General features: G+C 47.8%; 1 long non-coding RNA gene across 1 annotated transcript in view; it reads left to right on the top strand.

Annotated features, from left to right (window-relative positions):
- The window catches only part of LOC142786392 (uncharacterized), a 79,089-nt gene extending 55,821 nt beyond the window's left edge, over positions 1 to 23,268 (top strand). Inside the window, exons 2-3 of the long non-coding RNA XR_012889034.1 lie at positions 14,230 to 14,352; positions 23,039 to 23,268. This is a non-coding gene — a long non-coding RNA (uncharacterized LOC142786392). The remainder of the gene's footprint in view (positions 1 to 14,229; positions 14,353 to 23,038) is intronic.
- Positions 23,269 to 26,405: the final 3,137 nt, after the last annotated feature.

The following is a 26,405-nucleotide window of genomic DNA, read 5'->3' as shown; positions in this document are numbered from 1 at the left end:
GTACAAAACACAAAGGCTTCATACCATTCCAGTAACAGGGCACGTACACTTCGGCACATCTATATTTCACGACTAACATTACTAAGTTTGCTCTAATATACGTGACAATGTTGGCAAATATGTACACAAGAACTGAATGCGATATCATAATACAATGTTATAACGATACATAGATGCAATGAAACACGATATGTAACAAATAAAATCATATGAAACAACTCAACGGGCGCTGCTTAGCACCAAGTTGGTCGAAAAATGAGTTGTATCCTTTCGTGTTCCACCTTCAGGAAAGGGCACGACCAATGCCGCATAAACTCTTGCTCCCCGAGGAAGAAAAGATCTTCAGAGAGAAACGCGAGGATCTCTCGTCTCATTCTCCCCAGTATCGGCCACAAAGCACGCCGGCGGAAATGGGCAGCTACGGCCTCACATCGGTTTCTACAAAGGCTGAACCGCACCGCAACTATTAACAGAGCGGAGAAGCGGCTACGCGGAAATCGGCCGTTGGACACGGAAGTTCGCACACACTCTCCCCGAAAACTCTCTAAACATATTGTGCCTGCTCACTGGGACGCGCCAAGGAATTCAGAGGACGCGCTGCACGCGAACGCCGCTGTGGACGGGCCTGCGAAACGAGCTGGACGCCAGCGTCTCGTAGGTGCACGAGCACGCTGCTCGCGCAACACAGAGACGCAGCGTCTGAGTTAAAGAGCTTGCGCTCTCATGGAAACGCAGACGTCTAACCCACGTCAAGAAAACCCGAGTACGATGCAAGTGGACAACACGGAGGGTAACTCAAGAACGGCATCACAATGGACGTTTGATGAAAGTAGTGGCAGAACGACAGGCAAAGCCCACATTGAGTGGCTTCAAGCTGGCCGTAAAGGCAGGTCAGCCAAAGAAGAAAAGTCAGCCGAAGTCAACCTGTGAAGCCAGACGCCGAATCTCAACCGCAACGTCAACGCAGCACTAGGATACGGCCATTTCCTACTGATGACTTCAAAATTGTATTCCGCCCGCAACCAGGACTAGATCTTTCAAAACGAACACTCACCGAGGTTACACATGCCATCGGAAGATCCAGTGGCTTGGCCCAGCAGGACGTCTATGACCATGTGCGAGTGCAGGTGCAAAAAGTAGAGAATGTGATCATCGCAAGCACAGCAAGTACTGAACGAGCTTCCAAACTGCAAAGTATAAATGCTATACAGCTCGGTGGAGTAATATATCAAGTGAATCCGCACATTCGACACCCCGATGATGTGTACCGCGGAGTGATCTACGGCCTCGAACCAGGAACAAGCCCCACAGAGATTGTTGCAGGACTTCGCGTAGACCCAAGATACCACGTCCTTGGCGCGCGCATGCTGGGATCTTCCACAGCTGCAGTTATCACTTTCGATGGGCAGCACGTTCCTTTTTACGTGACGTACCTCAGTGGAGACTACCGATGCAAGTCATACCGGAAGTCCATCCAATATTGCCGAACCTTTGGCGCCCTAGGTCACCGACAAGACATCTGCCCTCAGCCGAAAGCGAACTTCTGCTACAAAAGCGGCCACGACAAGGACACAGTACCACATGACTGCCAACCGATTTGCAAGATTTGCGGAGAAGACCATGAGACTGCTGGAAAGGAATGCAAGAAGAAACTTTGCAGCAACCCCCCTCTTTATCAAGTAAGACGCCACCAGCTCGATAACGCCAGCGCCCGTGAGAATCAATGGAGTGCTTGAACCAATAATTTACCCGGGTCAGTTATCACACCAGAAATTTCACGGGTCCCCTCTTTTCCCCCAAAATTTAACCGAAGCCGCTCTCGCTCTAAAAAAAGGTCGCTCTGGATCCCGCACGCCATCACGGTCTCGCTCCGTTAGGGGAATCAGTTACGCCGCCGCGGTGACCGGTAGTGACGGGCCCAGTTCTCTAAATACTACAAGTGCCTCGACCATCTCGCCTGCTCAGACAGCGACCATCCGGTCTCTAGAAAATAAAGTCCAAGATCTACAATGGAGGATACAACAACGCCCACCAGCCGAGTGTAGCACACTAGAACTTGACGACAGCATACTAAAACAGACGGAAACCAGAATAATGAAGCGGGTAGAAGAAAGGCTGCAAGCACATGAAGCGAAGATGCTCGACCTCGTCGAACGACGCCTTGAAGCTTTCGAGAAAGCCCTCACTGTGAAACTCCTCGCATCCATAGACACAACCATAGAGAAAGTGGTTACTAAAATTATGGAAAAAGTAGACCCACTGACCCGTACTGTAAGCACGCTCGACGCCAAGCTTGGTGGCTTCACGGCACAACAGCATAACTTCATAACATATGCATACAAAAATTTCGTTACCCATGAGCAGGTGGTAGAGCAATCAGCGACCAAGCGGAAAGAGCGAAAAACTTTAGGGGATGAAACTGCAGCGGAAAATCGATCTACAGCACCAAACGACTGGCACCAGGCGGGAATCAACTGCCAGAATGGCAGCTCCCACACATAGACAGTCTGAGCCACTCTCCACTCTTCGAATTTGGCACTAGAATTGCAGATCCTTCAGACCTCGTTCTGCAAACTTGCAAGAATATGTTAAAACAAATAATCCAGATATGATCACGTTGCAGAAAACCCACACAGAAAAAATCAAGCTCCCTGGCTACAGCACTCTCACATGCACAACCCGCACCGCAATTCTAGTCAAGAAGACTCTAACCGCACAGGCTCATGAAATCGAAGACATTGGCATCGAACACACCATCGTGGAAATAATCCCCACTCGGAAGACTCAACAAAGCTTATACCTGGCCAACATTTACAGTCCTCCGCGGGAGCAGTTACACCAATACGACCACTTTGTCCACGAGCTCCGTCAAATGGTTAACGGCAACCGACTCGTAATATTTGGGGACTTCAATGCTCCACACGCGGCCTGGGGCTATCACAGCACCACCAAGAAGGGGGCGCGTGTTCACGACGCTGCGCAGCAACATGGTCTGACGCTCTGGAATGACTTGCTCCATCCAACCCGAGTTGGCAACAGCGTCTCGAGAGATACTAATCCTGATCTCATGATCACCAGAGACGTGCACAACGCAACGTGGACAAGGCTACCAGACACTCTAGGGAGTGACCATCACATAATTCAAATAGAGGTAGAACAGGCTCACCGCTCGCTCAAGACAGGAAAAGCTCAGCTCACGGATTGGACCGCCTACAGGAATGAGCTTGATGATGATTCGACTATCGAAGACATTGAAGCCTGGTTAAACAGTATTGTAGGTGTTGCTGACGTACATACCAAAACGATACACTTCAACGAGGACAATCCAGCAGTTGATAATCATCTCCTTCACCTATGGGAAGCTCGAACATCGCTTATTAAATGATGACAACGGCAAAAACTCAACCCCAAGCTGAAGTGCCGCATCGCCGTACTCACTAGACAGGCACAGGAGTACGCCGAAAACCTTGCGAGCCAGAACTGGCGGTCCTTCTGCGACAAACTTCAAGGGACATTGAGCACAAAGAAGACTTGGCGCATTCTTCGAGCCCTGATTGACGACACCCACACCAAAACTAACCAAACAAATACAATTCAGCGGCTAATACACTACTATGAGGAGAAACAAAAACTTAATCAGCTGATACGAAAGGCTAAAGGCTTGCCCTAAGACTGCCGCCAGCCGCCTCCACTGACCGACTGCTTCGCATGGGAGTTCATAATACGTGGGAAGAACTCACCGAAGCACACCTCACCAACCAGGTCGAGAGACTCAAGCTGTCACTCACAGGGCCAGCCGTACTTCGACGCACAGGATACCAGACCAATCTAGAACCCAACGAAGAACGCAAAGGCAAAATACCGTCACAGATGCGAGAAAGCCTTGAAATCGAGCAGATACCTCGGAACATGCATCCTCAACATCACCGAGAAAGGCGGCTCGCCAGGGTTAACATGATCCGGAAAAAACATGGCAATGACCCGCAGGCGCGATACGTGGACGCAGCCAAATATCCGAGACGTAATGCCTTCGCGATTACCGTCGCAGATTACAAGGGCGCGGTACTGGCATCGGCGACTATCCTCGCCAAACGTGCGGAAACAGCTGAAGAGGCTGCTATAGCAATCGCCACCCAGACGAGTGAGGATCCCATCATGGTCTTTACCGACTCACAAACAGCGGCACGGAACTACCTGAAAAGCAGGGTCTCCACGATGGCGATTAGGCTACTAAAGCGCATAGACAACCCTCCTCCCTACACATGCATCGTGTGGATTTCGGGTCATGAAGGTCTCGAGGGAAATGCAGCGGCACACACCGCAGCCCGCAAATGCGTCATCCGGGCACTCCCATACAAGATCCGAGGCACCTCCCACTCAGCAACAGAATCAGAGGCAAGAGAAGCCATACCACTAACGTACCATGCATTACTGCAACATTATCGGCTCGAACGCAGGTTATACCCCCCGCCACATCTAAAACTCACAATAGTCGAAGGGACTGACTATAGGCGTCTTCAAAGCAACACGTTCACACACGGCGCACTATTGCACCATATGAGGTCAACGTTGCACAGCTACATCTGCCCTCACTGCAATGTGGCAGACACTCTGGTGCACCTCCTACTGCAGTGCAAAGTAAGCGTCCCAAGACTACGAGCAGCAGCACCAGATGCGGACGAAGATCTCCTCAGTGAAGCGTGGGAGGCTGCGATTTCCCAGCCGGACCTGGTCGAGCAGCGTCAACTCGTCGCTCGAGCTCGGCGGGCTGTCCAAGCCAGAGGGTTCCTGGAGTAAGGGACCCTCCCACCTTCACTCACATGCTTCTTTCAATAAATGTTTTCTCACTCTCTCCGACGCCAGTCGAACGCGTGCTGGCGTACAAAATAAAATTGCCCGCAGCTTCCCTCGGGGGAACACTGAGGAGGATGCGGAGCATATAATTGGTTAACGGGGTGTTAAAGTGCGACTTACTTGGGTCGATGGCTAAATTGGTTAACGTGGTTGTGAAATGGGGTGTTAAATTGCGACTTACTTGGGTCGCTGGCTAAATTGGTTAACGTGGTTGTAGGAGGGGTGTTAAATGAGTGAACACGTACGACACGTATGCGAAAGGGTTGGACGACGACTTGGTTGCGGTTCCGCCAACACTTTGGCTGGCGCTGGTCGAAGGGACGTGGATCATTGCGACCTCGGACGTCGACGCGCCGTACAAACCAACCCACGAGCGGCAACTGAGCGAGCGAGCACCGACCTTGAGTATATATACAGAGCGACGGCGCATGCACTGTCAGCTGTCGAATGTTCGAGAAGGGAGAGAAGCGCAACGGCGCATGCGCGCGCGTCAGCTGCCGATGTTCTCGAAGCGCGATGGCACATGCGCGCGCGTCAGCTGCCGATGTTCTCGAAGCGCGACGGCGCATGCGCGCTACATTATACAGCTAGCGAATGTTCGTGAAGAGGAGAAGCGCACGCGGTGTGTAGAGGAGGAAGGGTGCACAGATGGTGGAGGAGTGAAGCGCGCGCGTTGTGTAGAGGAGGAAGGGATGCACAGATGGTGGAAGAAGGAGGAGGAAGCTTGCGCACGGCGCCGCACTACAAGCCTCGAGTATTAGATGCTCCGCATCTAAAAGAAACAATCAATATTGAACACGCGCGTGAAAGCGAGTACACCAAAAAGCTTGAAAAATTTTGTTTCTTGCACAAACAGCAAATCAGATGCCCTAAACGCGCTAAAGCCAATACCTCAGCCTGTTTTTGTGAATGGCGAAAACTTTGAACGTTAAAAGTAACAACTTTTAGAGTAAGAGCCATGGGGAAAAGGAAAACATAGCATAGGATCACGCAAATGCAGGGGTACCTTTATCAGGTGCGGGAGCCGGTGCCCCACAAGTGGCTGAGTCATTTTTTCTGGCCAGGCGATCCACCGGAGGCTTGGGGCTTCCGGGATCGCGTCGAAGTCCGCAGAGGACTTCTGTCGCTGGTGGGGGCTTCTAAGTCACGAGTAGTTATCCGATGGCGTTTGGAGTCCGGGTTCGTGAGCGAAGATGGTACAAAGGCGTCTCCACTGTCCTGGCCTATGTCACTGGGGCTGGTATCTTCGTCAATGTGTAGGGGCGCCTCAATCGCGGTGCCTTGGAGTCCTCGTAGATGCAGGCGTCGTCGTCTTGAGATGTAGACTCCTCGATGACACCTGAACTTGCTGTCGACAGAGCAGCAACGCGAGGAGCGTCACATGCAATATTTCCATCCGAGACGCCGTCCTCACGAGGCGCTTCGTCTGACGAGGGCTTGGCCTTCGATTCCTCAGAAATGGTCACGGGACGCGGGGAACTTGAGTTTTCAGTACCTGGAGGGATTACCAAGTCCGGAATCGTTGGGGACGCAGTGGGCACCCCAACGATTCGTCGCGATTGGCGCACCTTGGTCGTGGTCGGATGCCACGGCTCGTGTTGACAAATCGTCGCACTTGTTCTTAGATGGCGCTCCTGGTTGAAGTGGAGGGAAAACCTCGGATGCCGCCTCGGAATGCGATTGCCTGATGGTGCAGGCCACGGTGGCATGCGAGTCCCCACAACGGCGACATGGCCTTTCCCGTCAGGGCCATAAACGCTGCACCTTCCACAAAAAGGAGCTGTGCAGTTCATGCGGAAGTGACCACTGTCTCCACATCGACGACACACTCGCTGGATGCGTTTATAGTCACAGGTTACTTGATGGCCCGCGACCTTGAGGTAGTTGGGCACCGGTGACGAAGCCTTCATTTCCATGCGGACGTATCGCGTCCCAGTGGTCACGGTTGGGCGCGATCCCATGAGTCCTCTGGTGATGTGCAGCACCTTCCCGTAGGGAGAGAGTGCTTGTGCGAGGACATCGCTGGGTACGTGGCATGGCAGAAACAGGACGGTTACTTGGGTCACTTGGGGTCCCAGAGGTACGATGGCGACACGCTGTCTTCGGATGATGAGGTGCGACGCGTCTACGATTTGGGCCAGTGCGGCCTCACTGTCGACGGTAACTTGGTAGTTCCAGCCTCCAAAGTGCTGTACGCAGTACACTTCTTCGATTCCTACTATTGAAGACGTTGCGTCTACGAAATCTTCGGGACTAGTCCCCTCGGTGACGACTACGTCGAAGCTAGCGCCTTCTTCGGGGGCTGGCTTGCCATTACGGGCGTCGCCAGCCCAGAGACGATCTGAGACGCTAACGACGACAACGAAGCAGGGGGTTTAGAAAAAAAATTGCCCGCAGCTTCCCTCGGGGGAACACTGAGGAGGATGCGGAGCATATAATTGGTTAACGGGGTGTTAAAGTGCGACTTACTTGGGTCGATGGCTAAATTGGTTAACGTGGTTGTGAAATGGGGTGTTAAATGGCGACTTACTTGGGTCGATGGCTAAATTGGTTAACGTGGTTGTAGGAGGGGGTGTTAAATGAGTGAACACGTACACACGTATGCGAAAGGGCGGCGCTGGTCGAAGGGACGTCGATCATTGTGTTTGTGGATTCGTTGGAATTCATTTCACCGCGACCTTGGACGTCGACGCGCCGTACAAACCAACCGACGAGCGGCAACTGAGCGAGCGAGCGCCGACCTTGAGTATATATACAGCTCGACGGCGCATGCACTGTCAGCTGTTGAATGTTCTCGAAGCGCGACGCCACATGCGCGTCCACTGGAGAATCAGGAGAATTGTAGATGTCGAACGCGGTGTGTAGAGGAGGAAGGGTGCACAGATGGTGGAGGAGTGAAGCACGCGCGGTGTGTAGAGGAGGAAGGGATGCACAGATGGTGGAAGAGTGGGCGACGGCGCGACGGCGCATGCGCGCGCGTCAGCTGTCGATTGTTCGAGAAGCGGTGCGGACGGCGCGGACGGTGCACTACAAGGCGCGAGTATAAGATGCTCCGCATCTAAAAAGGGGCAACGATTTTGAGCACAAGGTACTCTACTATGGGAGAGCTTAAAGCTGTCCCGACTAGGGATGCTACATATCGACGGTTACATTGCGGCAAGATCACAACGAAGGAACACGAGCAGCTCCTTATAGCGGCACCCGTTCGTCCCTCGTAGCTGTTTTAGTGTGTAACAAGTTTAACATTTTGACTTTCAAGGTGGTGCCGGTAAGATATTTCTTCTGTGCGTTGTTGAACTATGGAAGACAGTGCTGAATGTACATGCCAATGGCTGCTAAGGGGGAACGAGAGACAGGAGCATTAGGCTTTTAGTTAACGTGCACGCTGCGATCCCCATTAGCAGCCATTGGCATGTACATTGAGCACTACCTGACAAGAAACGGTTTCTACGTTATACTCGCTGGGTGTAACCTCCTTAGTTTTAGAAAGCTTTAGCGAGCGTTGAGCCCCAGTGCCATGAATACAATTAACTAGTATATATTATGAACTCGAGGTGGTTAAAGGTGGGAAGTAGATACGAAGCTCCAGCCGTAAAAAAGTAAAAGCCGAATTCTCCTGTATCTCATTTCCCATTAGCAGCCATTGGCATGTACATCAAGCACTATCTGAAAAGAAATGGTTTTTACGTTATACTCGCTGGGTGTAACCTCCTTAGTTTTAGAAAGGTTTAGCGATTGTTAAGCCGCAGTGCCATGAATACAATGAACTAGTATATACCACGAACTCGAGGTGGTTAAAGGTGGGAAGTAGATACGAAGCGCAAGCCGTAAGAAAGTAAAAGCCATTTTCTTATCTCTCTCATTTCCCATTAGCAGCCATTGGCATGTACATGGAGCACTATCTGACAGGAAAAGATTGCTACGTTATACTCGCTGGGCGTAACCTCCTTGGTTTCAGAAAGGTTTAGCGAGCGTTAGGCCGCAGTGCCATGAATATAGTGCACTAGTATATACCTTGAACTCGATGTGGTTAAAGGTAGGAAGTAGACCCGAAGTGCAAGCCGTAAGAAAGTGTGCGTGTGCCACCTCTCATTTAGTCCTTGAAATGTCCGCTGGATGGCGGTGAATATGCGGAATATATGATGAAAAGATGCGAGATGGTGGTACTTGGAGTTTTGGATAGATGGACGAACGGACACACAGGAAGATGCATAGATGGACGCATGAAAGGACGCACGCACGGACGGGCGCATGGACGCATGGACGGTCACACAGACGGACGCATGGACGGACAGAAGCAAGAACGAATGGACGGACGAATGCTTCGCCTCACTCCATCATTCACTTCATCATTCATCCATCATTCACATTACATCATTTCCTCGTCCACTGACGTAACGTAACAAAATTTGGTATATGTGAAGCGAGCAAAGCGGCCACGAGCGTATCATGAAGGGCTCAATACGCTACTCTACGCTGTGCCCAGCGTAGCGTTGACGCTGTGCGCGTCAACGCTACGCTGGGCACAGCGACGCTATGTTAGCAAAACGCAAGCACTTTTGTAGTTTGACGCCAAACGCGACCTGGCCCGACGGCAACTGGAGCGAAATTTGACATGCTGCTTTTTGCACCAATGCGTTACCCAGACTACACTGCGTCTTCCTTCTTTTCGTGATGGAGGAACGCCGAATGTGCTGAAACGTGCATGCGTCAAAGCAACGCAGCGCGTCACGCACCTGCGAGTATATAGCAGTACTGGCGCCTGGCGTGGCAACGCCGGCGTGACACGACGAAATGAACGCCGGCAAGCACGCGCACAGCGTCACATCACCTCGAAATGTGTTGGCGTAGTGACTGTGGCATGTAGTCATGTTCTCGTATGACACGCATCTCATAGTTATTATGTTTGCACTAGTCCCATGCATTCGTCAGCCATTGGCGTCACGTAATACCAAACTTGGCATATAGGAAGCCAGTGAAACGGCGGCGAGCGCTTCATCAGTCTGGCATGTAGTCGTGTTGGTACATGACACGCATGTCTTGATTATCATATTTGAATGTTTCATTTACCTATGTCGTCCGTTCGCGTCGCGCAATACCGAGCTTGGTGCATGTGAAGCTAGCGAAACAGCCACGAGCGCATCATGAGTCATGCTGTTACATGACATGCATCTCATGATGATCATCGTCATCCATTCACGTACTGTAATGCCGAATTTCGTATATGTGACGCTAGCAAAACGGCCGCGAGCGCATCACGAGCGTTGCATGTAGTCATGTCAATACATGGCATGCATGTCATAATTTTTATGTTAGGGTCTGTCGCTTGTGTTCGCCATGCAGTGTTGTCACACCTTACGAGTTTTGTAACATGCCATGTGAACGAAACAACCACAAGATCTTCAGGACCATGAGATGTAATTCATGACATTCATTACATACATATCCTGATTTTCATGTCATGACTTGTCACATATGTTCTTCATACAGTCATGTTATCCCATACCAAGTTTGGTATCGATACCATTATCGAAATGGTCAGGATAGCTCAAAGTCGTAGGTGGCTAGATAGATGGAAAGATACGCTCAAAGTCACCGAAGTTCGCTAAGAAATGCTTCGCATTTAAAAACGCGCGCTCTCCTCGCAATCCTTTTTTCTGCGACGACATCCCTGTTTCGGGAAAGGACACAAGCTGTTGAAAATAAACACGGCAAAGAGATGCGTAGGAATGGGCTATGTGTTCAAAAGCAGGTATGCCTTTGAACTACACTGCAACCGTTTACGAACGCGCATCTCAATTGTATCCAAAGCGCAAGTGACACGTGCGAAACACGCGTGCAACGTGCGTTACCGGTGTGCCTCGCCACTCGCTAGCACGGTCCTTAAGAGGTCGCCGTCTAGTGGCCTCCGGAGGAAGGCATCTTTAGAAGTTCCGGCGTCTCCCATAGAACTCGCTCGGCGGACAGTACGCTAGTAAGTATATTCTAAGTACTATTGCATGTAATCTGCAAATGTCGTTGAAAGACGATAATCTTGCTTGTGGAGAGACTGGGCAAGACTATAATTTGATGTTCTGCGCAAGAAAATCGGTGAATGAAATTCTGGACGCGCTGCGTTAGAGTGCCTCGAGCGTGCAGCGGAGGCGAACAAGCGCATCAAGTCACGTTACACGTGAAACATAAGCGCCATCTGGCAGTTGTCTTAGAAAACAAAACGCGTGGCTCTTGGATGGGTGAGCGTGCCCGTCTCAGAGGTAGGTGCCACCACCGTCATGTTTTAGCAAAGTGTTGGAAACACTCGCCTTTCCGTGCAAGCATTGCATGGTCAGCGCAACATGATAAGCGCTATGATCCTTAAAATTACTTACGTATGCCTTTTCTAGTAAGAGTCGCACCTGCAGAATATATACGTGTTGTTATAGTGTCCCAAACATGCGAAATAATTGCTTTTTAATTGACAATTGCACAAGCATGAACGCTAGACCTTGAGCAACATAGGTGGGCGCTGCGGATGGGGTCGGCCATTTCAAGTACGCGATGCCGTTAAGAGTAGAGAAATAGACAAATGTACCGACCGACCGACCGACCGACCGACCGACCGACCGACAGACAGACAGACAGACAGACAGACAGACAGACAGACAGACAGACAGACAGACAGACAGACAGACAGACAGACGGACGGACGGACGGACGGACGGACGGACGGACAGACAGACATACGGACAGACGGACAGACGGACAGACAGACAGAGAGAGAGACAGACCAAAATTTTTGCGTCCAAGGTGCCCATGAAAGATTATCGCCTTAAAAAACCGTCCTGGCATGCGCGCGTTCAGAAGGTCAGTGGATGGACAAGGCTGCAAAGCAGCGTAAGGTGGCTGCGGCTGGCGCTTGAAGACTGAACCCCGATGTGCGAGCGCGCGAACGTGCCGTATTGCTGCGCGGTGGCACCGAGAAGATCCCGGCGTACGAGAACGGGGGGCCGAAGCGGCGCAGCAGTGGCGCGAGGACAAGATAGACTTCCATCATTGACCCCGTGGATATGCCGTCATTTTATTGCGATAGCAATTATATGGACAATTCTGGCTGGATTTTGCTGCTGGCGTCGGCGTCGATGTCATGCACCACGTATGTATACGTGTCTATACACATGAAAACGCAAGAAAGGAAAAGTCTAGAAAAGAACACTCCGGCGCGCGGAATTGAATGTGAGACGTTTGCGTCGTGAAAGTGAGGCGTTAACCACTGAGCCTCCCCGGAGCACATCCTTCAACGTTCAGGCGGCAAGCTACTTATATCTACCACTTACGGCTGCTCACAAGTATCTCGGAGTGATTTGTGTTTTCAGCATTACCAGCAAGATGTCGCAAAAAGCGCGCTTCGCCACATCGCGCGGCGGCACCCGCTCTTATCTCCTACGCCTACTTCGCCCAGCAAGCTAAGGGCACGTGAGGGAGCGTCGCTTCCTCACGTGCCCTTATTTTGCGGCGGCGAGTAAAGGAAGGTCGTACAACTTGGCTAGCCTCGGCCTTTACCTGGAACGATTCTGTTAGTTAGTTGGTGCACAAAGGTCACTGCAATCATTGCAGTTTTCGTTTGCGAAAGGCGCGCGCTTTTCGGACACAGCAAAGTAACAAATAAGCTGCTTATTCGCTTGCACCCGTACCTTTGAGTACTTTTTGTGCGTGAAGAATGTGGGCAGGTTCCGATATGCTTTCAATTCTGGGCGTGAGCTTCCAATTCCTTGCTATCGCTTTAATTGATTCGCCTTTCCGGCAAAGCTGTGATTTTTTTAATCGGAGCATTTCTTAGCAAGCCGAAGCCAGATTTGATCTATCTATCTATCTATCTATCTATCTATCTATCTATCTATCTATCTATCTATCTATCTATCTATCTATCTATCTATCTATCTATCTATCTATCTATCTATCTACTCACCTGCGTCTAGGTGCTCGCATGATTACTTCTCTAACGTGGGGTACAGAACGAAGTGGTCACAACGAATGCTTCATTGACCATTTCTTTGCGTGTCGCTTGCGCGTGTTTAAATAACGTAAGAGTGCGGTATTGAACCACTGAGTCCCGCCGTGTCTTCAGAGGGTTAGGAAAAGGGCCCTACGCTGGTGTAAAGCTGGTGTGCAACGTTAAAAGGGGTTGCAGCTATCTGTTATTGACAAAAAATGAATAAACGTTACATATGGTTTGACATGATGCGGACGTCATGCCAGTTTCATGTCAATTGTGGCTCCTATGTTAGTCCGGCTTTTATAGCAGTATATAAACATTAGGTTTTGTTACGGTGACTGAGCAACCTTTATTTAAGCGTTGCTTAATCCCACTCAACAAAAGTTACGTATCATACTCACATCAAAGCACTGTAAAATGCACCTTGTTTCGACAAAACTGACGTCCTTGCTGTAACGTGAGTGCTGACATCAAATCAGAGCACATGTTACCAGTTAAATGTAATTGTTGAACACGTTCCTGGTAAGCCCACTATGTGCACACAACTACTACATTTAAAAAGAACGTGGATTCCACTTTTCGAGCTTGGCTAACAAGAATGCAGCATAAAAAATATTCGCTGATTGCTGGGCATGAAACTTATTTCACATGACATTGGATATGCCACTTTTTGTACCTCTTTTTTGTTTCTGTAATGCTTATAGAAAGGTTGTGAGTTAATGCATTCCGTGCTACACAAATTAACACCATGCGCATTTTTTCAGCGAACTAGAGAAGGGAGAAGACTACGAAAAAAATGCGCTCCTTTGTGTTAATATTATTTGTCTCTCTACGACACACAGCAGGCCATGAGCGTAACATCACAGTTTTCAAAACGTCAGTGAGAGAATGTGACCATACGTTTTCTCTCTACTATTTGTTGTATTGTTCGGTGCAGCCCTAAAAAAGTTAGCATGATTCAAATATAATTACAGCATTTGAAATATTGCGTTTGTCTAAGTGGTATGCACGTTAGGTGTACTGTGTCTTGACAGTGTTCGTGATTCATGGTTTCCCTTAAATGTGAATACACTTACCCTACCTCTGCACATAACACGCAATTTTAGTACCTCTAGTCGAGTGACTATGCACAGCACGGAAATACCAGAGTCGCTCATGCCACTAGCAATGTTCCTTCAAAATATTTACTTCGCTTCAAAATCCAAGTCTGTTGATCATTAAGTTTAACACCGCATTTCTGCTGTAAGTTTTTTCTTCAAAATTTGCCTCTATTCAGCATTTTTAATGCTACTCTCAGACTAAATAGTCGAGGTAGAATACACTAACAAAATATGTGAATAAAATTATTTTTTGTATTGTGCATCTCGCGCACTATCTGTAGCTGTTGTTGTTTTTGTTTTCAGTGTATGACCTTTCTTGGTTATGCCGCCTTGCCCAAAGACACTGTGTGCCAGAAGAAAACTGCCCTGAGAACAGAAAGTCGTCAATTTTCAGTTGTGGAAGCGGATATGTGTGTTGTAGGTTTGGTAAGAAAACTTTGTTTCAATGGTTTTACCTGCACCCAAAAAAACTTTAATTACGCCAAGCACAATTGTACGAAAACCACGTAGCATATAGCTTGACTGCAGATAGGAGAGCGAGCCAGTGATGTATTGACGCGAAGTAAATTTTTAGAGGAAAACATGTAGAAATTATCAGCGCAACATTTTCACTGATGACATTGTACAAAAGGGACAGGTTCACCCCAAGGGCAAAGCAAGCAACATGATAGCATCACTGAGATATGGAAAGATAAGTTGTTGGGTTGTTTGGTACGTATTACTGGACTGTAAAACGCCATTTGAACCCAGTACATGAATGAACAGAAAATGGTCATGCTGACTGCAGACTATTTTACCTCTAAAAACTTTTCCACACTATAGATAGATGAAAGTCCAGCGCAAAGTGCATTTTTCGCGTCTTTCGGTACGACTTTTATCTCTGCGGTATAGCATCTGAATATCGTTTACAAGACGGTGAGCAGTTTGACTCTCTCAGCCCACTCTTCAAGCAGACATGAATACAAGAGAAGTGGCCGAATGAAAAGCGCAAACTTAGCACAGGTATACCGGAATGACAACAAACTATCGACTTTGACAATAAGCTTGTGCTCATGCTATATATGCCTGTGCGTTTGTTCCGTGTCTCTTTCTTGGTGCTTTAGCGGTGTCGTTCATGTGTTCGCTATGCTCCACGAATAAACCCCTACAAGATGTCTGGCTAGAAGCTCACTTTTTCCGCACTTATAGCCGCTGCTTCAATGCAAATTTCGAGGTGAAAACACCACTTGTAGAAGCCTTCTTTTGAAGATACAAGCTTGCTAGCGTGGGCTGCCACGCTCGGACGTATTCGAACTGGTGCGAAGGAATAATGGTCAAATAGCTTTCAAGACTTGCCTTAGTGCCACCTCAAGGTTGCTAGCGAACAATCCCTCACCACCTTCAATGGCTAAAGAAGGAGGTAGAAGAAGGAAAGGCAGAAAGATCAACAAGTCGAGTGCCGTTTATCTATCCTACACCGGTGGAAGGGAATGGGGAGATGAAAAGAGAGAGATAAAAAGAGAATAACATGGGAAAAACAGGTACACTTAAACTACACTACTGCGTTCTACAGTAGTGGACGCCAGATTTCAGACGTGTCATGTTCCACCGTAGGTGTCGGTTCATGATGCCTACTGAAGGCTTGCAAGTACTGGACGTAGAACGTCCAGTACCTGTTGTACGGCCTCAGTGTGTGCTGATTTCAGTCTGCTGAAGAACAATTGAAATGCGCCAAGCAGTGATTGAAGAACTATTAGGATAGGTTTGTCTTCTGGCAATGCCGAGGTGCGTTGTAATTCAGCATGGCGTTGCGAGTTCTTCAACGAAGGCCAAACTGTGTCAGTTGTTTCCATGATGGATTTATTGATATTGACCATCGCTGATCCATGGGACTGTAGCTTTGGCAATGCAAACCAAGTGGAGTCCGTGGAAACCATGCTTTACACGGCAATCTGCTTCATACCAGCCGAGTTTAATCCGAGTGGAGAAGGGGATGGTGAACAAGAGCGTCGAGTGGCCACTGTGAATGCAGATGCGTTGTATTTTTCTAACGAGCTTCGGCGCCGACGGCAGCGATTTCTGACGGTTGCGGCGGCATCGTGATTCGATTTGTGGTCCATATACCTCATTACAGCTATTTATTTTCATTTTTCGCAATCTTTTCAGGAAGCTTCGTGGGGTCCATTGCAATTAGAACAAGTGATAACAGTGGCTTTACAAGTGACTGCGGAATGCATTTCAGTACATCGAGAACATAATTCCTTGCTCTTGCCAACGGTTCTCACGTGACCGAGTATCGTGCAGTTGAGACATTGCAGCGGTTTTGGCAAGAACGCTCTTACAGAGTCTCGAAAGTGGTCCGCATTTACGTGCGAAAGTAGAGAGTTGATTCCAAAATCTATATTCGCGCAGAGTGAGGTACCAAATCAAAAAAACCTTCACGATGACACTTGCTTCAATAGCTGGTTGACCAGGCCACTTAAGTTCGGGATGGGAATGGTAACGTCAACGTCGTAGATCACACTGGTGACGATGTTGGAGCTCATTGATATGTATGAGCACACATTGATACCACCCACATCTGTGACGTTGCGAAGAACGTTTAGTGCAGTAGCATGTGAAACATCAATCGCCATGACATTCTTACGTGGGTTCACTGTGATCTTGACGATTTCATCTGGCACCAGTCACTCGAGCTGCACCAAAACAGATTGCCTGTTAAGGCGCTTTATGTTGCCGTTGGGCTCAGAAGGAACTAAAACAATGGTGTTGGCGTCTGGCCTTCGCGTAGCTCGTTCAGACATTTTTTTTTGGGGGGGGGGGACGAACAGGCCCTCGCCTTACGTCTCTTTGTCTTTGGGCACGTTACAGCTTCGAAGTCATCATCAGATGGCTCCTCTCTTGACAGTGAGTAGCCATAAGTGTCCTCACTGTCGTAGTCAAGTCCCGTTAGCTTTCTAGACGTGGCCATCGTTGAAGTTGGAGGACTTGGTAGATATCCGAGCTGGTCCTGATACATCTGTGATTGCCTCTCACCTTCCAGTGAGTAGACATCAGTGTCCTCACTCTCGCAATCATGTCCAGTCCGCTTTCTGGACGTGGCCACCGCGGACGCGGGAGTACCTGGTAGATATCCGAACTGGTTCTTGCACATCGCTGATAGCCCCTCATTTGTCGGTGAGTACGCATCAATGTCCTCGCTGTAACAGTCGGGTTATGTCCGCTTCTAGGACGTGGCCATCGCGGATGCCGGATGACCTGGTAGATATCTGAAGTGCTCCTTGTACATCGCAGATGGACGCAGCATAAAAGTTCACGAGGGGTATATGTTACAGCGCAAACAATGCAAAAGATATTCAAACAGCGTACCGCTTGGCACGCACTTAGAATTATCTTTCCCTTTTGTTTGCTGTATAAATCATGCTGCACCGCAACATGCTATATATATATATATATATATATATATATATATATATATATATATATATATATATATATATATTTGAAACTAAATGCATCCCTCACTGGACAGATCACCACCGTGCGTGTTCTTTGAGCAAAGCAGATATTAAAGAAGAATACGAAGACTAGTTGGCTCTAAGACCCGCAGCCAAAACGTCAATATAGTCACTTCATAGGTGCGTCTACTTCACTGCGGATAGTTTTATTCGAACCCAGCATTGCTTTTTGGTTATATATATATATATATATATATTTGCTCTAAGAATATATTTTTATGCCAGGTGGCCATACATTGGCTGAGGTCTAGGAGATTTTATCACTTTTGTAATAGTCCATGGTAATAGTTCGAATAACAAATACGATGATTAAATTATACTCACGACTCACTTTTTTATATTTCACCGTTAACTTTAGGTCATTACTATGTAAGCTTTCATTGCCTCAACGAAGTTATTTCGACAAATGCGTTTGTCGGGGACTGCCTTCAGTTGGAAGTGCAGTTAATATTTCGCCTGGCACAGAGTGCTAGTTACACCGGCGCTGAAGTGACATTATGCTTGCCCGGGAAACAGATATTTTCTTGCTTGTCAGTTGTCATGCCCCAATGACGGGGCACAACGTCTTTGTCAAAACCTTGCCACCACATCGCCCACAGTCTTCAGCGCCACTACTTCCAACGCCACCCACCCACACAACCAGTTACCAATGCCTCCCCCCGAGAAAGCATGAAGTCTGGAGGACATCTAACAACCGCTCTCTGTGTTTTCATTGTGACGAAGCCGGCTACTTGTACCGCCGCTGCTTCTACCGGGACCTAGGCCTTCGCGGTTTTTCCGTCGACGCCCCTCCACCTCGGCAAGATGAGAAGCCGTGCGAAGTTGAAGTATATCTTTCTTGAGTTGAACATTGGCCCTATTTCCGCTGCAGGCCACCATCATCTTCATTTTGGCGCTCATCTCAATCTTGCTATGTAGGAGTGGCACGGGGTCGATCTCCGAGCCCCCGTGTGAGAAACTGAAGACAGCAACTGACGGAGGTTTAGTTGCTGCCCCTCAAATTGATGAAGAGCCTCCCCTGGTAGAAGAAAATATGATAGTAGCACATTCAACGAGCGTACGAAATGTGTCCGCTGGTTCGGAGGGAAATGCGTCGGCGGGGAACACAAATACCAATTTGCGACGAGGCCATGACTCCGGGCAACGACGTACCTGCCCGTGAAGTTCCTTCAGACTACCAGAACGTATCTGAACTCGTTCACAATGTGGCCAATTATTACACCCTAACCACAATATTTGCCGCTAGACTGGAAAAAGTCCTCACAACATGGTATGGTTCACAAATCAGAACTGCTGGTGGTCATCTGATGCTACAAACAGGAAAGTGCACGGCTCGAGTGAAAGCACGACACCGCGTATACCCCGGTGCCTTTGTGAAGTTGACGCATAAAGCATGTTATGCAAGCTAGCTTTATGCGTCAACTTCAAAGACTTTCCAAGGCCGGCTACCCTCAGTTCGTGGTTAGTTCAGTAGTGGGATCCCTGCTGCAGAGGGTGAAAGGCAGAGAAGCTAATGTGAATTCGCGCCCGAAGGAGAGAGAGCGGGTTAATCCTGAGGTGGTCCCGTATATATACCGTGTGAGCCATAACCTCAAGAAGGTGGCTTCCCGTTACGGCGTTCCAGTCTTTTTTTCAGCTCCGACAAACTTGCTCAATTGTGCCCGCATATCACATGCGATTAGCAAAGGGGCTGCCAGAAGCAGCACACAAGACTTTTTAGGCACTGCGCACAAGGCGTGGTATATGGGACTCCCATAGGCTGTGGCAAGTTCTATAGTGATCAAACGGGGCGTTGTATTAATGACAGAATGAGGGAGCATGCCAATAGTTTAGGCAAAAGTGATCATGCACATCTTCCAGCACACTGTAAAGCCGTGGATGTGTGCCATTGTTTGAGAAAACGGTGATTCTTGGCAGGAGCAAAAAACAAACAGCTAGAGAGCTCTTTGAAGCCTATTTTATCAAGAAGAAAGGGCCTGATTGTATCAGTGATACATCTATTGTGTTGTACTCAACAGAAGTGCAGTTTTTGGATAACTTAGTGCCTTGATCATGACGCTGTGTGATGTTCGTTGGCTGTGTACGCATGTGCGGTTTTGTCTTCTCTCCTGTGCGTTTCCTAGACGGTCATTAAACAGTTGGTAGTTGACGCTTTTCTTTCTTCTCTTCTGCTCTTCCTGCTTCACGATATGTTTTTTGCGCCTCAGTCTTCTGCACCAAGTGATGCACGAGTTCTGATGATATGTGGGGTTTAACGTCCCAAAACCACTATATGATTATGAGAGACGCCGTAGTGGAGGGCTCCAGAAATTTAAACCACCTGGGGTTCTTTAACGTGCACCCAAATCTGACTACACGGGCCTACAACATTTCCGCCTCCATCGGAAATGCAGCCGCCGCAGCCGGAATTTGAACCCACGCCCTGCCGGTCAGCAGCCGAGTACCTTAGCCACTAGACCACCGCAGCGGGGCAGCACGCACGAGTTCTGCCAGATCCAGAAAAGACTGCAGGTATTCGCCGATTCCCGCAGCCCCACGACCAGGACAAAAAAATGTTCGAAGTTTTTTTGGGCTGTGTGCATACTGCAGGCGCTTTTGAAGAGGCTTCTTTGAAACTGCCGAGCCGTTCATACGCCTTAGAAGAGATGATGTACCATTTGTGCGGCAACAATCGCAGGAGAAAGGTTTTCACGAGCTGCAACGTCGACTGCAAGAACAACCTCTTTACGCGCATTTCGATGATAACGCGGAAATCAACATTCACACTAATGCAAGTAGTATCGGTTCGGTGCTGTACTTGCACAAAAACAAAATGGCCAATAACGGGTGATCGTTTACTCGAGTCACTCCTTCACGACAACTGAAGTAAATTTTTCTACAACCAAGAGGAAATGCCTGGCAATAGTGTGGGCCACATCTAAATATCAACCGTTCATTTACGGCAGACCGTTCACCGTCGTTACGGATCACCATTTACTCTGTTAACGAACATGAAAGACCCTGCAGGACATCTGGCTAGATAGATTCTACGCCTACAAAAGTTTGACGTGATCGTTGTACACGAGAATGATGCAAAACATTCCGACGTGGACTCTTTGTCACGTGCACCTACATAGCAGCCTGCGTCCAGCGACGACGACTGAAATTTTTTCAGGGGAGTAACAAGTTCAAGCTTCGCCACAAAACAGCGTAATGAAGAATAACTACGCGGTGTCATCAACTATTTCGAAAGAAGCAGATGAGACAACCCACACCTTTTCATGTGAAGTGCTTCAACGTTCTGTTTGCAAAGCGGCCTTCTGGTGAAGAAGTTTGAATCCACCAGTGCGGCGTACCTTCTTGTCGTCCCATCATTTTTTTTTTTGCGGTCGGAAGTTCTGTGGGCCTCTCTTGACATGCCTCTATCAAGGCACCTCGGCCTCACGCAGACCCTGTCAAGGATTTGTGAAAAATACTGCTGGCCTCGTCTTACAGCACACGTTTCTCACTACGTGCAAATGAGTCGGGAATACCAACGTCGAAAAACACCCCCCACTAAACCAGCCGGGCTCCTAAATCCAATACCAGCTGCTACGAGACAACTTCAACATATTGGAATGAAATTTCTTGGACCATTCCCGACGTCGTCGTCAGGAAATAAGTGTATCTTCGTGGCAACAAAATATTTGACGCGCTACGCAGAAACACAAGCACTTTCGAAGGCCACTGCTCAAAAAGCTGCCAGATGTTTCGTCAGTTGTATTATTTTGCGTCATGGTGCCCCAGAGGTGATATATACTGACAGAGGAACAGCCTGCTGTAGTTCCTTTATGCAAGCGATATTGCAGTATAGCCAGACCAGTCACCCCAGAACTACTGCATACCATCCACAGAGCAACGGCGTCACAGAGCGGCTCAACAAGACAATGGCAGACACGATGTCAATGTACGTAAGTATAGAGCGCAGGACATGGGGCCAAGGGTTGCCCTTTGTAACGTTTTCATAAAAAACGGCGTTGCAAGAGACCACCAGAATGAATAAATTTTGCCTTGTGTATGGATGAGCACCTACAACAACACTAGGTGCCAAGGTGTCTCATGTAAACAACAGTGACGCGAATCCTGACGTACCTCAATATTTATTTCGCTTGGAAGAAGCTCACCAACTTGCCCGCCGACGGCTTACAAGTCAGCAAGAAATATATTCCCAGAACTACAGCTTAGAACGACGGCAAGAAGAGGATACACTCCCGGTGAGCTTGTGTGGCTGTGGATGCCTGTTTGCCGTCGCAGACTGAGCGAGAAGCTCTTATTACGCTACTTCGACCCATACAAGGTCCGACGGCCTTTCAATGAGGTGAACCATAAGACCATCCCCAAAGGCACGATAAAGCGCCAGTGGTGTCCTCTGCGACCTGAGGTAATGTCCGTCGTGCGACTGAAGCCTTTCTACGAACGATAACGACTGATTTAACTGTGTACTGAATTTATGTGAACTTGTGCGCGTACGCAAGCGCATGTGTGTATGCACTTCGATACTGCATTTCTTCTTGCACTATTCTTTTTTTTCTTGCTTATGGTGTGCTTTTTGGCCGTTTGCATCGCGGCAATGCTATTTTTGGGAGGGGGCAGTGACATGTGTGTATTGTTCAGTGTCTTATAAAGTGATAATGACTACCACTTTCCCTTAGCTTTTTCATGCTCTTTCATGCACTTTGATCTTAACCAAAAGGCCGAGAAGCAATGTACATCGACGTACAGCTTCGCTTCTCTATCGCCTTTGGCTGGGAGTTGCTTTCACGAAAGCTAATACCACGTTAATCGGGATTACTGACAGTGCTGCGTGCGATGTTTTTAGCACCGACGAAAATATCGAACACCTGCTGTGCCATTGTCCTCAATTTGCCTCATGTAGACAAGTACTTGCCAACGCAATGCGGCGTCTGGATGATCGGCCTCTTTCTGTGCAGGTGGTATTAAAGCAACGTCCACATGCCTCGACAGCCCACAAGGCAGTGAAAGGCCTGCTGTGTTTCCTGAGAAAGACAGGCTTGTGTGAACGCCTCTGACACGCGGTAGAGCTCCACACGCTGCAGTGAAATGACTGTCAGTCTCTCCCCCACCTTTCTTTTTCTTTTCTCTCTATTCCTTTTTTCTCGTCTTTCTTGTCCTCTTCTCTAATCCCCCAGTGTAGGGTAGCCAACCGGATGTCTTTCTGGTTAACCTCCCTGCCTTCTCCCTTTTGTTGCCTCCTTCTCCTCCTCCTTCGAGGTATCTGCCACAAATTATGACGCTCACGTCTTATCATATTTCGCGATAGACAGTAGGTGGGCGTTGACTGGGCTCAAACAACTCGTTTTGAAAATATGGTGCGGGCAGTGACTGGGATTCATTTTGTTTTGGCAGATGGTCGCTCGCTACCACGGGCACGCTTGCGGTGAAAATGTTGAACTGTGTTTGTTGCTTTTCGTTAATGGAGCAGAAGTTCGCTCCAAGTTGTCTTGTATTCTTGTGCGGCATCACCCGTCGACTTCACGAGCGTGCCGTACTTGACAAAATATTCAACTGTTCAAATTTTAATCTGACCATTCACGCTGATTGGCATTGATCTTTCTTCACTTTACATTTATCCCCAGGAAGTAGATGCGAAAAGAAGGGAGGCTACTGTGCCACCAAGTGCAGTGGATCTTTTTCGAACGAATACTGGAAATGCAGCGATCGCAACATGAAATGCTGCGTAGACGTACATAAGACAAACCGGACGCCAGCGCATTACATATCTGTACTGTCGAAAACATCTGAATAAACTTCTGCTCTGCGCTTTGCGAAAGCTTTGCGAAAATAAACCTCCAGTACAATCATCCATTCTACGCCATACAGCGTAATTTCTGGGCATCACAGCAAAGTATGTCCAAGAATTTTTACATTGTGTAACGCCGTATGAACACGTGTACTTTAAGCGCTATTAGAAACGCTCGTGTACACGGGGTGCAGGGTCAAAAGTTCTGAGGCCACGCTGCCACAGGAACACATGAAACAGTTGCTTGGAAACTTTTGACCAGCCCGGTATACCATGTCCAGTTGAATGTAATGTTGAATTGGTAATATACAGCATATGAGGGCAGTATTCACTACTTCAGCAGTCGCAAAAACAATAAATGCTGCAGGCATGCACGAGGTTTCAGAAATACAGCTGATATCATCAGCTACTTTCCTCTTTTTTTTTTGTTTGCTGCGCGGTCGTCATGGCGGCTCAAAACAATATTAAATAAGGAAAGTTTAGGAACACATTTCATTTTATTGAGTATTTCGCAGAAAAGCTCTTTATGAGAACATTAATTTGTCGAATGTTCGGCCGATTTACGACAAGGCCCGTAGCCAGAGTTTCCTTTTCGGGGTGGGGGTATGTATAGGATACTTGTTGATGGCCTTGAATTGCACCTATTATCATAATTTGTTCTCATAAAAGACGACCCTCTATACTAATGGGGGGGGGGGGGCTACGGTATCCCTGCTCTTGGAAACAGACCTTTTTACAAGACACCCCAATAGAAATACCAGTGCTCTAATCGACAGAATGCCGGCATGAAGTGGTAATAAAAAGAAGTTTTCTCAAATGAGTGAAATGTGAGACTCAGCTAACATATAGAACCTAGCTCGCCCTTGAAGCTGCCTGCTTATAAAATGCAGGATTAAGGCAATTTGAACGTCATGATTACGATGATGGCTGTTCTACAGTTGGTATCAGATAACACGCACTGCCACAGGCCGTTGTTATTGGACTACATTCTATCTGCGTCATCTGCAGGAGCCGTCGCTTGACACGAACGCTCTTTATGGTAAATGGCTCAACCGAAAAATCCACCGGAAGAAATCAAATGCCCACTAGTAGGGTGTGACTTCACTGTTTTACATATTACCCAGGTACGCTAGCCACTGTCATGTGAGGTTAATCCATGCAACAATAGACGTTCTCGGCGGGAAGAGGGAATATTTCATTGTATTCACTTCTGCGTAAAAAGAAGGACCCATCAGCAGCAAAGCAGTAAGCAAGAATGTATTCAATTATTCTATGGGAGAGTTTGAAACACTACTCAAAAATACTTCCACATCAACGAAAATGAGGTCACTGCGTTACTTACGAGTATTACAATACGATACCACATGTGATACGTTATACCTGTTCCTTTAGGCGAACATTAAAACATCTGAAGCTTTCACTCACGAAAAATTTACGGAAGTAAAAGGGGTACACACTCCCGCGTTGAAAATGTGCAGAAGTGAACACATGCTCAATTTCGCAGCTATGATTTTTCTTTTCCCTACCCTCTATTTTTTCTTGAACTAAAGGGCACAACTCAGGTAGCTTTTCTGCAACTGAAGCTAGCGTGTTAATGCCGTATAAGTTAAACGCTGGTAAAACATTGTGGTTTTGGACGTTTAACGTCTAATATAGTTATTATCATGTAGTTCTGCACTTATGTATACTTAAAGATACATTTGTATTTCGGTGGCGAATAACCTTTACAATCTGTCAATTATACAGAGTGTGAAGTGTTGAGGAGCCAAGATTGGCTAATGGGCACAGAAGAGAGGTGGAGAAACCACAAACGTCCTCTGACAACTTAAGAAGACGAACAGCAGTGGTTACACAAACACTGATTTGTCCATCCCTGCAAAAGGCATGGCATACCTATGTCTACAGTGCACATAACGGTCTACGTAAGAATTTATTCTGAAGGTGCTTGACAACTTTTCCGTGCAAGTTAGTCAACGGTTGACTGACGCATGTGCTACCACTTTCATAAATTTGCCAAGCCACAACTATCAGATGAAATTCTTTACTCCTCAGTCTGAACAAAACCGCTTATTGTTCGAGTTTGCTTTCCACTTCTGATCAAAATCGCAAGAAAAAAACAACTGAAACGTGAGTCTTCAGCTAGCGTTTCCGTTAATTGCTGAATAACACATAGCAGAGTGAGCCTTGCGTCTTATTTAGATGCACCCTAATTCAAATTGAATCTTCTACACTACACCAATACGTAAATAAATAAAGTTCATAGTGCCTTTCACCAAATCACTTTCAGTCTCTTTCTGATGTAATATCTGCATGGCTGCGTCTACGTTACCTTCCTTCATGTTCATCATCGTCAGCCTGACTACTCCCACTGCAGGGCAAATGCCTCACCCATGATCCGCAAGTCAACCAGTGCTGTGTTTTCAGCTGCCACGTTACACCTGCAAACTTTTTAATCTCTTCGGCTGCCCTAACTTTCTCTATTCACCTCATTCAGTTGCCTTCACTGGGAATTTAGTGACTTACTATTAATGACTTGCGGTTATCCTGCCTAAGAGATACATGCCCGGTCCATGCTCATTCCTTCTTTTTGATTTATGCTATGTTATCCTTGAACCCGGTTCGTTCTATAATACACTCTGCTCTCTTCTTGTTCCTGAGGGTTACAGCTATCAGTTCTTTCCATTGCTCCTTCCGTCATTTTCAATTTTAGTTAAACCCTTTGTAAGCCTCCAGGTTTCTGCTCCGTAGTTAAGTACCGGTATGAGGCAGCTGTTATAGGCCTTCCTCGTGAGTGGCAGACTACCATTTACGATTTGAGAATGCTTGCCGAATGTGATCCGCCCCTTCCTTATTATTCTAGTTATTGAACTCTCATGGTTCGGCTCCAGGTTACGACCTATCCTAAGTAGACATATTTCTTCACAACTTCCAGCGTTTCTCCACCCATCGCAAAGCGCTGTTTTCAGCGGAGACCATTGCATATTACTTCAGTTTTATGCATATTATTCTCAGACCTACACCTCTGCGTTTCACGTTCAAGTCAGTGATCATGAGCTGTAATTCATCCCCAGAGTTACTCTTCGAGGCATTGTCATCAGAGAATCGCAAATTAACAAGATACTCTCCATTAACTCTTGTCTCTAGCCCTTCCCAATAAGGGGCCCTGATACCTTGTAATCGCGCGGTGAATAGCATTGGAGAGA

This window comes from Rhipicephalus microplus, chromosome 2 (assembly GCF_043290135.1).
Source record: "Rhipicephalus microplus isolate Deutch F79 chromosome 2, USDA_Rmic, whole genome shotgun sequence".
In the NCBI taxonomy this organism is placed as follows: domain Eukaryota; kingdom Metazoa; phylum Arthropoda; class Arachnida; order Ixodida; family Ixodidae; genus Rhipicephalus; species Rhipicephalus microplus.
The sequence above is the reverse complement of the archived record's forward strand: the minus strand, read 5'-3'. Positions and strand labels throughout refer to the sequence as shown.